The sequence below is a fragment of the Rhinolophus sinicus genome, chromosome 3, assembly GCF_057876585.1.
Source record: "Rhinolophus sinicus isolate RSI-liver-muscle chromosome 3, RSI-T2T, whole genome shotgun sequence".
Lineage (NCBI taxonomy): Eukaryota > Metazoa > Chordata > Mammalia > Chiroptera > Rhinolophidae > Rhinolophus > Rhinolophus sinicus.
In genome coordinates, this window is record NC_142503.1 from 88,242,791 (window position 1) to 88,256,306 (window position 13,516).

At 39.7% G+C, this 13,516-nt stretch overlaps 1 protein-coding gene, 1 long non-coding RNA gene and 1 pseudogene across 2 annotated transcripts in view; 2 read left to right on the forward strand and 1 right to left on the reverse strand.

Moving 5' to 3' along the window:
- Positions 1-13,516, forward strand: part of CCDC192 (coiled-coil domain containing 192) — a 156,270-nt gene that overhangs the window by 78,188 nt on the left and 64,566 nt on the right. The window lies entirely within an intron of this gene.
- LOC141570460 (mitofusin-1 pseudogene) lies at positions 3,961-6,161 on the forward strand (annotated as a pseudogene).
- On the reverse strand, positions 9,870-10,927 carry LOC148758522 (uncharacterized). Its single transcript, XR_016020553.1, has 3 exons — positions 10,879-10,927; positions 10,564-10,678; positions 9,870-10,047 (listed from the first exon to the last, which is right to left on the reverse strand). It is a non-coding gene; the product is annotated as an uncharacterized LOC148758522 (long non-coding RNA).

The following is a 13,516-nucleotide window of genomic DNA, read 5'->3' on the forward strand; positions in this document are numbered from 1 at the left end:
TCGATTTTCTTTTTCTACATATTTGATGGTCAAAACGTTGAGTGACTGCTGTGTTCTTGTCTTTGCTTCTCCTAAGCATGGGCCTGGATTTTTTCTTGTGGTTACAGTGTAGGAAGCATTTCTGTGTCTTTCTAGAATTGCCGCGTAGTGAACTGTCAACAGATTCACACATTTTCTGTCATTTTATTCTGAGGCTCGTAAGACAATTTCACCATAGGTGGATCATAGAGGAGTTCAGCCATGATCCAACTTGAGAGTGAACTCTGAACTCCCTCGTTCCCTGAGTCTGATTACACTTCCATACTTTCCTTTTCTGGGCCCCCATTTACCTCTGAGCTCATGGCTGCCCAATACCTGACCTCACTTCTTCCAGCCTTCATCCTGTCTTCCTGGAAAGCCTTGGTTGCTTTCCTTCTTGGAGCCAGTATAGCACAGCAATTAAAAGCCTGGACCTGGAGCCTGCATTCTGGAGTTAAAAACCCATCTCTGCCATTTAGTAGGTATGACTGCTTTCCTAAACTCTGCCACTCACATTGGCCAATCTTCTGTGCCTCAGTTTCCTCAACTGCAAAATAACGCTAATAGGAGTCTCTACCACATAGAATTCTTATGAAGTTCTCATGAGTGAATACATGTAAAGTGCTCAGAACAGTACCTGACATAGAGAAAACACTGAATAAGTGCCAATTCTCATTATTGCCTCAAAGACACTTAGTTCATTCTGAGACGAAAGGCAGTATCTATTGTTTAAATTGGAATAACCCTCGTTATGTAAATTTCACATGGAAGCTAGAACAGGCAGTAGGAGCAGTTTACCACCTCCCCTGAGATAAAGGCTTCTATGTAAACTTTAGAAGTAGTTATCTCTCTTACCTTGAATTCAGTTGAAATTAATATAGATTGCTTTATTGTGCCCCAGTACTATAGCCATCATTTCCACCTACAATTTTACCTCCATGGCACTCCCAGCCCAGCCACAGCCCTTAACCCACAGGGCTGGCTGCTGACTGCATCTGGCCCATTGCTAAAGGTGCACTCTGACCTAGAGACGTCAGCCCTGGCTCATCTGTGTTCTAGAGAATTTCTAGACTATAGTGGCCAGCAATCCCAGAATGTAGGAAAAGCTGGCTTTCCTGGGATGTCGTGGTGATTTCATTGGCCCTAAGAGAATTTTTCTCTACTAGTACCTAAATTTTATCATTAGAGATTCATCCTCTTGGCCTCAGGCTCCTACAGCTTGTAAAAGTCAAAATGTCACTAAATGGGGCCGGCCCGGTGGCTCAGGGGGTTAGAGCTCCATGCTCCTAACTCCAGAGGCTGCCGGTTCAATTCCCACATGGGCCAGTGGGCTCTCAACCACAAGGTTGCTGGTTCAACTCCTCAAGTCCCACAAGGGATGGTGGGCTGTGCCCCCTGCAACTAGAAAACAGCAACTAGAAAACGGCAACTAGAAAACGGCAACTGGAACTGGAGCTGAGCTGCGCCCTCCACAACTAAGACTGAAAGGACAACAACTTGACTTGGAAAAAAGGCTGGAAGTACACACTGTTCCCCAATAAAGTCCTGTTCCCCTTCCCCAATAAAAAAAAAAAAAAAATCTTAAAAAAAAAAAAGTCACTAAATGATTAATGTATACCTGACATGGGTCAGAGACACATAGACCCATGAGAGGTAGGGAGAGATAAAAAGTGGAGGGAGAGGAAACAAATCAACTTCTCAGTAATACATTTTCCTAAAGCCAGTCCTGTTTCCTAGACTAAACCAGACCAGGCTCAGATTTTTCTAGGCCAAGAAAAATTCCTTGTGAAAAAGAATCTCTCAAGAGAGGGCTGAGAAAATCCCAGTAAGGCCCTTCAAATCTCAAGTCAAAATAAGATCACCTGAATTTATCATTCTTGGCAGGATTCTGCACTTAGTCCAATCAGGACCTGGAAAATAGCAATAACGAAAGAAAAAAAAGGAGTTTACCTGCCTTTTCTGATAATATCTGCCAACTGACTGTGAAGCAATAGGTTATGGCTTTAAGGCTGGTTGTAAAATAAAGGCTTATGGATTATAGAGTTGGGGATCAGTGCTGCCGCCCAAATCTGCCACTTTTGTGCATGTGGTTTCATGATCACGTTTAATCCCCTTATCTTTCGCAGGTGTAGAGCCATCGGGAACACCGCATATATGTAGTTGGGTAGGTTATACCATGAACAAGGGCGCCCGGCAGGAGCAAGTGGGGACTGATACCCACCTACGCTCTGCTTGCCAAGTGGAACACCTTGACTCAGGAAAGGATCCTCCTAGAGGAAAGGGTACTTAAAAACAAAAAATCCCTCAAAGGTGCACAAAGATGCATCTGCCTCCATGGGGCATCTTTTTACTTATTCCCACGGAGCTGCTCCATAGGATGCAGCAGCAATCTTGGTGGACAATTTCTGCTGCCCAGAATTCCAACCTGCTTACCTATGATGGAGGAATTCTCCACTATCTAGGTCTTCATGAGAAGCAGAGCCCACCATATAAACCACGCAGGCCAGATCACTTTCCAGCCTCCCTTGCAGCCAGGGTGAAAGATAATGACCAATCAGATGCACATGTCCTGGACTGTGAATTGGGAATTGGGGGTTGGAGATGCTCAAGAAAGGGCCTGGAGAAACCCTTGGGGCAGCAGCAAGTTCCAGTTTACAAAGCGGCAGAGGCAGGGGTAGTAGGAGCTGTAAGAAGCACCCACCACCCCGTGCAAGCGCGGCTGCTTGCGACTCGCGACTGGTTCTGTCAGGGGGTTTGGTTGTTGTCCTGGCTGCTGCACCGCCCTCCCTTGTGCAGCCTCTTTCCCAGTCGGATTCTCTAAGTCTCTCAGCAGTACGTTTTTTTTTTGTTTGTTTTTAAGTTGGTCTCGGTGGTTTGTAAATAGGAACCCTGAGCAGCGCTTAGGATAGGGAGTGCTTTGATGCTGATACCTCTATCATTTAGAGGTAAAACTTATCCTCGAAATAGTATTAGTCAGGACCCTTCATGTTCCTACCACCACATATAGGGGGGTACCTACTACTTCTGGGCCAACCCTCACCTGGCTTTGGATCCCATTCCCTCCCATCATCTCAGGAATCTTAGAACATCAACTATTCATTTCTTTCTTGTATATTTAAACTCCCTCCCTCAACTAGATCCTTCCAGTCAACATTTGAATGTCACCACATAGCTCCCAGTTAAACAAAATGACTTAATGAGCTCACAGATCTATCTATTGCTCTATCTCATGGTTTACCAACTGGAGTGCCTGAGTACTGTATGTTCCAAGAATGGGTTATAGGTGTGCCATAAAATACTGAAGGTCACAAATATTTATGATAACAAATATTTGGTGAATTACAATCTCTAGGAGTAAGACCCAAGATGCCCACTTTAGACTTTTCTGGCTAGAGCTCAATGTGATTTTTAAGTCCACGGAATTCTGTTTTCCTTCATTTCTGGAAATTTCTTCACCATTTTTACCTCAAATATTGCCTCTCCTTCATTCTTTCTTTCTGGAAAGCACATTAGAGTTACAGTGGAGATTCCCATCCCTACTCTATATCTTTTAAATGTTCTTCCATATTTTCCATCTCTTCATTTCTGTAGGTTCTCGTGATTTCCCCCAAATTGTCTGCCAATGTCCTAAGTCTCTTGTCTGCTAGATTTATTCTCCAGTTTAGCACACATAGTTTTCAATGATTATAGTTTTTATTTTCAAATATGTACTTGATTCTTTTTCATACTTGTTTTTTTTTTTTTTTTTTTCTCTCCATAAGGTCTATTCTTGTCATATAATTTTCAAATTTATTTTTGAACATTAGAAACCCTTTCAGGCACTCCTCCTACCTCTCCCCAGTCTCCCATCCTCCCAGCCTCCCTTAGGAGGATGAGGCAGCTTAGGGCTGTGGCTGAACTGTGGTTGCCAAGTGACAAGTCAGAGCCAGGACAGCTAACATAATGGCAGAAACTGTTTCTCCACTGAAGCACTTTGTGCTGGCTAAGAAGGCAATTATAGCAATCTTTGACCATTACTGGAGTCTGGTCCTGAAGGATGACATTTTGTTGAAGCAACATACAAGAATCCAGAACTTGACCAAATAGCTACTAAGAATGATGTGGTAGAAATACAGGGTTATAAAAACAAGCTTTCCATCATTGGTTAGGTGCTGTCTCAGAGACACATGAAAGTGGCCTGTTTTGGGGCAGGACAAGCTGGGAGAAGAGCTCTGTTATCAATGCAATGTTGTGGGATAGAGTCCTCCCTGGTGGGATTGGCCACGCAACCAATTGCTTACTGAGTGTTGAAGGAACTGATGGAGACAGAAGGATCAGATGAAAAAAAAGAGTGTGAAGACAATTAATCAGTTGGCCCATGCCCTTCATATGGACAAAGACTTGAAAGCTGGCTCTCTCCTGTATGTGCTGCGGCCAAAGGCAAAATAGGCCCTCTTGAGAGATGACCTGGTTTTAGTGGACAGTCCAGGTACAGATGTCACTACAGAGCTGGACAGCTGGATTGATTCATTTTGCTTAGATGCTGATGGCTTCGTTTTGATTGCAAACTCTTAATCAACACTAATGAACATGGAAAAAACAGTTTTTTCACAAGGTAAATGAGCAAATTTCCAAGCCTAATGCTTTTATTCTGAATAATCATTGGGATGCCTCTGCATCAGAGCCAGAATATACGGAGGACGTACGCTGACAGCACATGGAAAGATGCCTACATCTCTCGGTGGAGGAGCTCAAAGTTGTGGATCCTTTAAAAACACGGAGTTGTACCTTCTTTATTTCTGCAAAGGAAGCTCTTAATGCTAGAATGCACAAAGCACAGGGGATGCCAGAGGAGGTGATGCACTTGCAGAACGATTTCAGGCAAGATTACAGGACTTTCCCAATTTCAAACAAATCTTTGAGGAGTGTATCTCACAGTCAGCAGTGAAAACGAAGTTTGAACAGCGCACTGTCAGAGCTAAAAAGATACTGGATACTGTGAAAAAGATAATGGATTCAATAAATGTGGCAGCAGCAGAGAAAATGGTTTATCTCGTGGAAGAGAGGGAAGACCAAATTGCTAGACTGGACTTTATCTGAAACCAAACGAATCTTTTAACACTGGGTGTTAAGAAAAAAAGGAGGGAGGTTACAGAGGAGGTGGCAAACAAGGTTTCGTGTGCAATGACAGATGCAATTTGTCAACATTCTGCTTTGGTTGATGAATTTTGTTTAATTTCTTCCTACTCCAAGTGTACTGAGTATACACATGAGGTAAATAAGCACATAGAAGATGGTTTGGGAAGAAATTTGGCTGATCAGTGCACAAATGAAATCAACATTTCAATGCTTCAATTCCAGCAAGAAATTATGGAAAATCTGAAGCCATTACTTCCAGCTTGTATATCGAATACACTCTACACACACTGATTCCTTCTAAGAAATTTGATCTCAGTTATGAACTAAATTGCCACAAGTTATGTTCAGGTGTTCAAGGGGATATTATTGTATTTCATTCTTCCTTGGGCTGGTCTTCCCTTGTCTATCCTTTCTTGGGTCCTATGAATGCTCGGAGGGTGCTTCTAGGATTATCAGAGCCCATCTCTCAGCTCCCCAGACCTTTACCCTCTACTCTGTTGCTCCTGCCGACCCAGCAACACCAGTTAATGCATCACAGGAAGAACGCATGGCAACCTTACTAACAGGATTAGCTTCTCTTACGTCTAGACTGTCTGTGGGCATCATTGTTGTCGGAAGAGTGATTTGGAAAACCATAGGCTGGAAACTCAACTCTGTTTCATTAAGTACGTAGGGAGCATTGTATCTCTATGAGAGGCTGACCTGGACCACTTGTGCCAAGAAGAGAGCCTTAAACAGCAGTTTGTGAACTATGCAACTGAAAAACCGCAGGTCTTTGTTAGCTCCACGAGTGCAAATGGCAGCAACAGGGAATGGCAAGCACTTTTGCTCACCTGTGCCAACAAGTTGATATTACACAAAGATATCCACAAGAAAAAATTGCTAGATTTTCCAAAGAGATAGATCCACTGGACGAAATGCAAAGCAGTTCAAAGATTTTAAGAGACGAAGCTGTTCAACTTAAAAATGAACTGGAGAATTTTACTGAGCAGTTTCTACATTCAAGCAATGCAGAAGAATTTTAACCATAGAGATCACTTTGATCATCATAGGACAAAATGGAGGATTTGGGACAGTTACTTTTTATGAAATGACTTGAAATGTGAATTGTACTCACTGTACCTAAATAGCAAATTAAATAGCACATTCTTGTGTAGATTCTGCTAATGATCTTTCTCAGGATGTTTGCATTTCTGAGGAGTGTTATGATGTCACTTTAGTTTTAATTTTGGGTGAAGGCTAAATTGTTTGCTGTGTTAAAATGATGAATTATTAGGTTGGTTTAAAAGTCATTGAGGTTTTTGCAATTATTTTTAACCTTTTAAACTGCAATTATTTTGCACCAACCTCATAGTGATAAGCAGTAGAACTGACTATGTGGCCCCGAGGGGTGGGGCCTTGGTTTTAATTAGGGCTGTCTTCATTTTTGATCCTGAAAAACTCTGCTTCCTGGCATTCAGGAGGTAGAGAATGCTCCTTTCGTCTTTCTCAAAACTAATTTTTAATATTTACTTTCATGGGAATAGTCACTTTGTTGTTTTACAAAATGCATTGCTCCACAAAGAGGGAATGTGGAATGTTCTTGAGTGTATCATTTATGCAAGTTACAACCACTGTTGTCATTCGGCAGGTATATAAACCACTAGTAAATACACTGTCTTTACACCTTTTATCCCTATTAAAACTGATGTAAAGCAAAAACAAAAGAAAACAAGAAAACCGTTTCAGATTCCTCTTACTTGTGGTTCCTGGTATGAGTTCTGTTTGTTACGTATGCCAGCCCCTCCTCTCTCAAAGCAGCAGCCACTTCTCTGCTGTGATAACTTTAGTGCGTGAGCATATCTTCACTAGGAATTGTTTCCATGGTTACCTCTCCTAGAACCCTTCGTGTTTCATTCCTTCTGAATCACTTTTTATATTTTTTGGCTCATGGTTTCTGTATGACAAAGTCAGTGTGAACCACAACCACAAACCATACATGACATGGATTTGGGATTCAAATTTCTCTGGGATGTCTTCCTTGCCACCCATTTCCTGCATTCTGGTGATAACTCTGAGTTGGTGGGTCATGTGTTTGCCGCCATTTTTCCCAACTGAAAAACCTCTTCCTAGCTCAAGGTTACAGGCGACGGAAGGATGGCCCCATCCCAGCGCCTTACTACACACACGGCCTGCAAGGTGTGATACCTTTCCTAGCTGACCATTATAACTCCAAGGTTTGTGTCTGCTCACAATACCCTTGCTGCTGGCTACATTTCCACTCCTATTCAAGATTACACACTTGCTTTGAGTTCCCACTGCATTTTTAATATTGAGGTATTTTACTTTCTTGCTTTGGAGCTTTGTATGTGTAGTTTTAGATCTGCAGTATATTTTTCTGTGTTATCCTATGACTTGAGTGGAAATGGTATCTTCCCAAATCAATCCAATCTGTCATGTTGATCAACAGCCTAGATTGACATTTTTAAAAAACTCACTAGGTAATTCTTATAGACACTAAAGTTTGGATATCATATATAAAAGTTCAACAATCACTGCATTTAGGAATTCGATACTTTTTTTTCACCACTGCGTCTCCCATTCACACACACACACACACACACAGCCAATTGCTCACATTCAATTTTGCTTGCTAAATATCCTTATCTTCCCACTACTCCGCAGTTCACTTGTACCACTGAAATCCTTTCATAACTGAAATCCCCATATCTAAACTTTCTCCCTTAAAATTCTACCCACCTCATACTATCACAGTGATCTTTCTATAGCATGCATTTGTTTAAGCCTAAAATTCTCCCATTCCCTACATGATAAAGTCCAAACTTTCTAGAACCCTATAAAAAATCACCCATGATCTAGCCTTTATCCCTCCTGCTTTTTATCTCAATGTCTTGAACTTGATCCTGTGAGGTATCCTGCATAGACAATGTTTATGAACTTCAGTCTTATGCATACTGAAATGACCTTATTCCTATACCCCTTTCTTCCTAAACTACTTAACTCCTATTCTGGTTTCAAGATTCTGCTCAGACAATATCTCCTTGAGGAAACCTTCTTTGACGCTCCACGTAGTGCTAAGGGCCGTTCCTCTCTGCTCCCCGAGGATCCTATACATTCTGTGCCATAAAATGTTATCCTGAAAATTTATATCTGTCTCTCTCACCAGACAAGGACTTCCAAAGAGAAAGAACTGTGCTTTATCTTTGTATTCCCAGCACCTGGCTCAGAGGCTGGTAATATCCTGTTTCCCCAAAAATAAGACCTAGCCAGACCATCAGCTCTAATGTGTCTTTTGGAACAAAAATTAATATAAGACCTGCCCTTATATATATTATATTATATTATATTATATTATATTATATTATATTATATTATATTATATTATATTATATTATAAGACCTGGTCTTATATTACAGTAAAATAAGATCAGGTTTTATATTAATTTTTGCTCCAAAAGACGCACTAGAGCTGATGGTCCAGCTATGTCTTATTTTCAGGGAAACACCGTAGTAGATAACGTCTGCTTAACTGAACTAAATTGTTGAGACTCTCAGAAAACTAGCTCTCTCTAATGAGCTGGATTCTCTCTTAAATTTTTATCTGCTTTGGAATGTTTAACCTGGTCAGAAAAACATGTCCTTAAAAGTCTTAGACCAAAAAATTTTTCAGTAGATTATGTGCTTGGAAAACTGGGATGAGTCCAATAGAAACGTTCAACCCTTGTTGATATGCTCATTTGGCTCTCCCAATGTGAAATACCTCTTCTAGCATAATGCCTTAACTAATTCACAGATTTCCTCCTATCTACTCTATCATAGAAGACAGTAATAACAATCCTATTGAAAAATGAAGAGATTGAAAAAGGTAATAGAGAAGCAATTAGATATGATAACTCCTCTTGTTAAAAATATGCACAGTGTGACTCCAGTTTTAGGTAGAAAAAATAATTAGAAACAATACAAATGATCAAAAACTGGTTAGTAACTATATTCCACAATAAATCTTTTCAGATGACTTAAGAGTCTTCCTTTTCATATAGAATACCTGGGAGCACTTTCAGGTTCCATAGATTTTTATTTTCCCCCTGGACAAACAATTAGGCTAGCCAGCAAAGCCTTTTGAAATATTTTATGCCACAAAAATAATGTTTCTTTTTCTTTTCTGCTGTGTGTGTGTGTGTGTGTGTGTGTGTGTGTGTGTGTGTGTGTGTGAAGTGCACACAGGGATTAGCAAGGATTTGAAACATTTAAAAAGCATAAGTTACTTTTTTAAAAAACATCTTGGTACTTTTAAACAAAACAAAACAAACATTTCCTTGACGTATCCTTTTCATTGTCTTTGTTCCCCATCTCACTTTGAACATTTGAGGCTCAAAACATTTAATCAGCGTGAGTTAATTTATCCATATGAAAACCCTGAGATGGTGTTAAAGATTCCATTTGTCATTAGAGAAAGTGAACATCAAGGCTCTTGCCTCAGATTTCTGTGTTGTTGACAATGTAGGGAACAGGACTTAGAATTGTCCTGCTAGATTTCTTTGAAGCTTATGAAAGTCATTGAAATAACGTTGAACAATGCAATGAATGTGAAAAGAGGTATGGGAATTTTTCTTAGCTGTTGTGACCTGCGAAGAGTTCCAAGGGAGTTGGGGGTAGGAAATAAGAATCAGAAGGACTGATGTTTTTCTCTGAGTAAGAGGTCAGAGGAGTGCTGGAGCTTTGAATGGCTTGGAGTAGTGGTGGTTAGTGAGCAGTGGTACTTGGATCACTATCTCTTCAGATTTGCCCTAAAAAAGAAAGCTGAGGTACTCCAGGAATTCTTTACCTGTACTGCCATGCCATATGATTTCCAAAACCTGAGATTCCTTTGCTCCAACTAATTCTTTTCTTCCTACGGTTGAAATTGGCCATCTATGAAAAAAACCAAAATGCAGACATGTTACCTGGACCCACCACGATGGAAACCTCCCCCATCTGCCACTTTCTAGGGTTGCTGTGTCCGTACTTCCCCACTCACACTCTTGCCCACCTATGTGCCCACAGGACACTCACACTGCCTCTGAGGCCAGCACCTGCATCTTGTCTGTAGAAACTCCTCCACTGCACCTTTACACATGTGCACATCAGAACGAACCAGAAAGTTTAAAAAACAAATTACCAGTCCCACACTCAAACCCTCCCAAATCCTGCTTGAGCAGGACTGGAAAGAAGCTGAAGCTGATGCATGCTTTAAAAAATGATAGGCAAAAAAAAAAATAAAAAATGATAGGCAGATGTCAAAGCACAAAACAGGAGAGGAAGCCTCAACAGCCTGGTTTTAAAAGGGTAGATTGAAGGAAGAAAGGCTCATCACTGAATTAACTTTTCTGATAATCATAGTCTTTGTGCTTGTTTTCTAACAACCACTGGATATCCATCAAAATTTACCTATTTCTTAGGCCGTAGAATTTTTGAGTTATGTCTCCTTGTTGACGCCGGGCCTGTTTGTCTGCCAGCAGGATTTTTGTATTTCCTCTTGACAGTAATATAGACCTTTCCTTTGCTAAAAGAAAAAGAAAGAAAGAAAGAAAGAAAGAAAGAAAGAAAGAAAGAAAGAAAGAAAGAAAGAAAGAAAGAAAGAAAGAAAGAAAGAAAGAAAGAAAGAAAGAAAGAAAAGAAAAGGAAAAAAATAAAAAAAGAGAAAGAACTGCCAGACATAAAAGGAATGGCTAATTTAGAAGTCTGTTGTAGAAAATGTCTTACCAAAATTATTTGGTAATGAGATCTGAGAGCTTCCAAATGTCTTCCCACTTGGTTGACAACAAAAACAAAAAAGTAAACATTTTTAGGTAATGAAAATGCAATTTATAATTAAAAGATGAAAAGTTTCAGTTCATCTAGGAAAGGCAAGTATTGTAATTGTTGTACTGCTATGATCATTATTTCAAGAAATGTTTACTGCAACAATAGCCAAGAGGTGGAAGCAACCCATGTGTTCATGAATGAAAGAATGAATGGACAAACAAAATGTGATATATACATACAATGGAATATTACTGAACCTTTAAAAGGAAGGATTTTCTGACACATGCTAACCATTGGATGAAACTTGAGGACATGCTAAGTCAAAAAGCCAATAAAAAAAAGAAAAATATTTCAGATTTTTTGGTTAGACACCCAAGAGAGGGATTGCTGGGTCATATGGTAATTCTATTCTTAATTTTTTGAGGAAACCTCCACACTGCCTTCCACAGAGGCTGCACCAGTCTGCATTCCCACCAACAGTATATGGGGGTTCCTTTTTTTCCACAGCCTCTCCAACACTTGTCACTATTTGTCTTATTGATGATAGCCATTCTGACTGGGGTGAGGTGATATCTCATTGTGGTTTTTATTTGCATTTCTCCAATGATTAGCGATGTTGAGCATTTTTTTCATGTGTCTATTGACCATTTGTATGTCCTCTTTGGAGAAATGTCTCTTCAGGTCCTCTGCCCATTTTTCAATTGGGTTGTTTGTTCTTTTGTTGTTGAGTTGTATGAGTTCCTTATATATTTTGGATTTTTGCCCCTTATCAGAGGCATTGTTTGCAAAAATCTTCTCCCATTCGGTTGGTTGCCTCTTTATTTGTCAATGGTTTCTTTTGCTGTGCAAGACATGGAAACAACCAAAATGTCCTTTGATAGATGAATGGATAAAGAAGTTGTGGTGTATATACACAACGGAATACTATTCTGCCGTGAGAAAAGATGAAATAGTAACATTTGTGACAACATGAATAGATCTTGAAATTATAATGCTAAGCGAAATAGACAGAAAAAGTCGAGAACCATATGATTTCATTGACATGTGGTATATAAAACTGAAAACAACAAAAGAACAAGAGAAACAAATGAAGAAACAAAAACTCATAGGCACAGACAATAGTTTAGTGGTTACCAGAGGGTAAAGGAAGTGGGGTGGTAGATGAGGGTAAAAGGGATTAAACATATGGTGATAGAAGGAGAACTGACTCTGGGTGGTGAATATACAATGTGATATATAGATGATGTATTACAGAATTGTACACCTGAAACCAATGTAACTTTACTAACAATTGTCACCCCAGTAAACTTTAATACAAAAAAAAAAAAAGACAAACACTGTATGATTCCACTTAATGAGGTACTAGAGTAGTCAGATTCATAGAAACAGAAAGTAGAAAACGGGATAAAGGTGAGTTATCTAATAGATATAGAGCCTCAGTTTTCCAAGATAAGAAAGTTCTAGAGATTGGTTGTACCATGATGTACATATACTTAACACTACTGAACTGTATACTTAGAAATGGTTATGCTGGCAAATATTCATGCCATATATATATATATATATATATATATATATATATATGCACAATTAAAAAGAAAAAGAAAATGCCTTCCTGTTGAAAAGCCAAGTGCAGTGAATTTATGACTCAGTAATCGACGTTTTCAGCTTAGCTAGTTCACAATAAGTTGAAATCAGAGCAAGTGCAAGTCAGTTTTGACTTTGACACATTGTATTTGAGAAAAATTAGGGAGCTTATTATTCATCTATTCATTCTTCTAGATTGTCAAAAAGTATTCATTTGTTGTGCATCTCCTGAGCTTGAGTTTCACAGAACCTTGAATGGGTATGGCTCATTCTTATGTAGAGGGAATCAGGTTGAGTCCAGGGTGTCCCAGGTATGTGTTTCTGGGGACCAGACATTTCCAGATCTGGGTGGTCTCCTATCAGGCCAATAGTTCCCACTATTACTAAGGATGCCCTAGTAGTTTGAGTCTAAAGCAGAACTGATCAAATATGGCTCCTATGGGTTTTCTGGGTCACGACCAGAATAAGCAACTCACCATTTGTCAGCGTTGGGATGGCTTCAGCCTATTTCTGATGAATAACTCATCTGATTATCCCTAAATCTTACAATCTCAGACTCTGGGAAGTTGTGACACCACAAATCGCTAGCAAAAGATGAGGCAAGAGGCATTAAGACCAGTGCACATGTTCCCCTCCCTCCCCGTTATCCTTGCATATCTTAGAGACCAGGGCGTGTTGATGAGAACAGCCTTTAAGGTCTACCAGGTAGGACTTTTGAAATCTACTTAAAGATTCCTGTTTGGGAGTTCAGATTTATGCGTTATCTTTTCACTGCTGGATTTTTTAAATGCAATTAGAGAAAGCACACCTTGCTAGAGCATGAAATAAGAGACAGATTCTTACTCTAACAAAACAAAGTAACAATTCGTATTTGATACCTTGTTTTGTAGCAAGGACATTTGTCTAGACTTGTTAAAATATGCAATCTGAAACTTGCTAATATTTACATAGCAAAAGTTCACATCATCACCACACCTTTTCCTCCCTCTCTGACTCTTGGCATGCTATT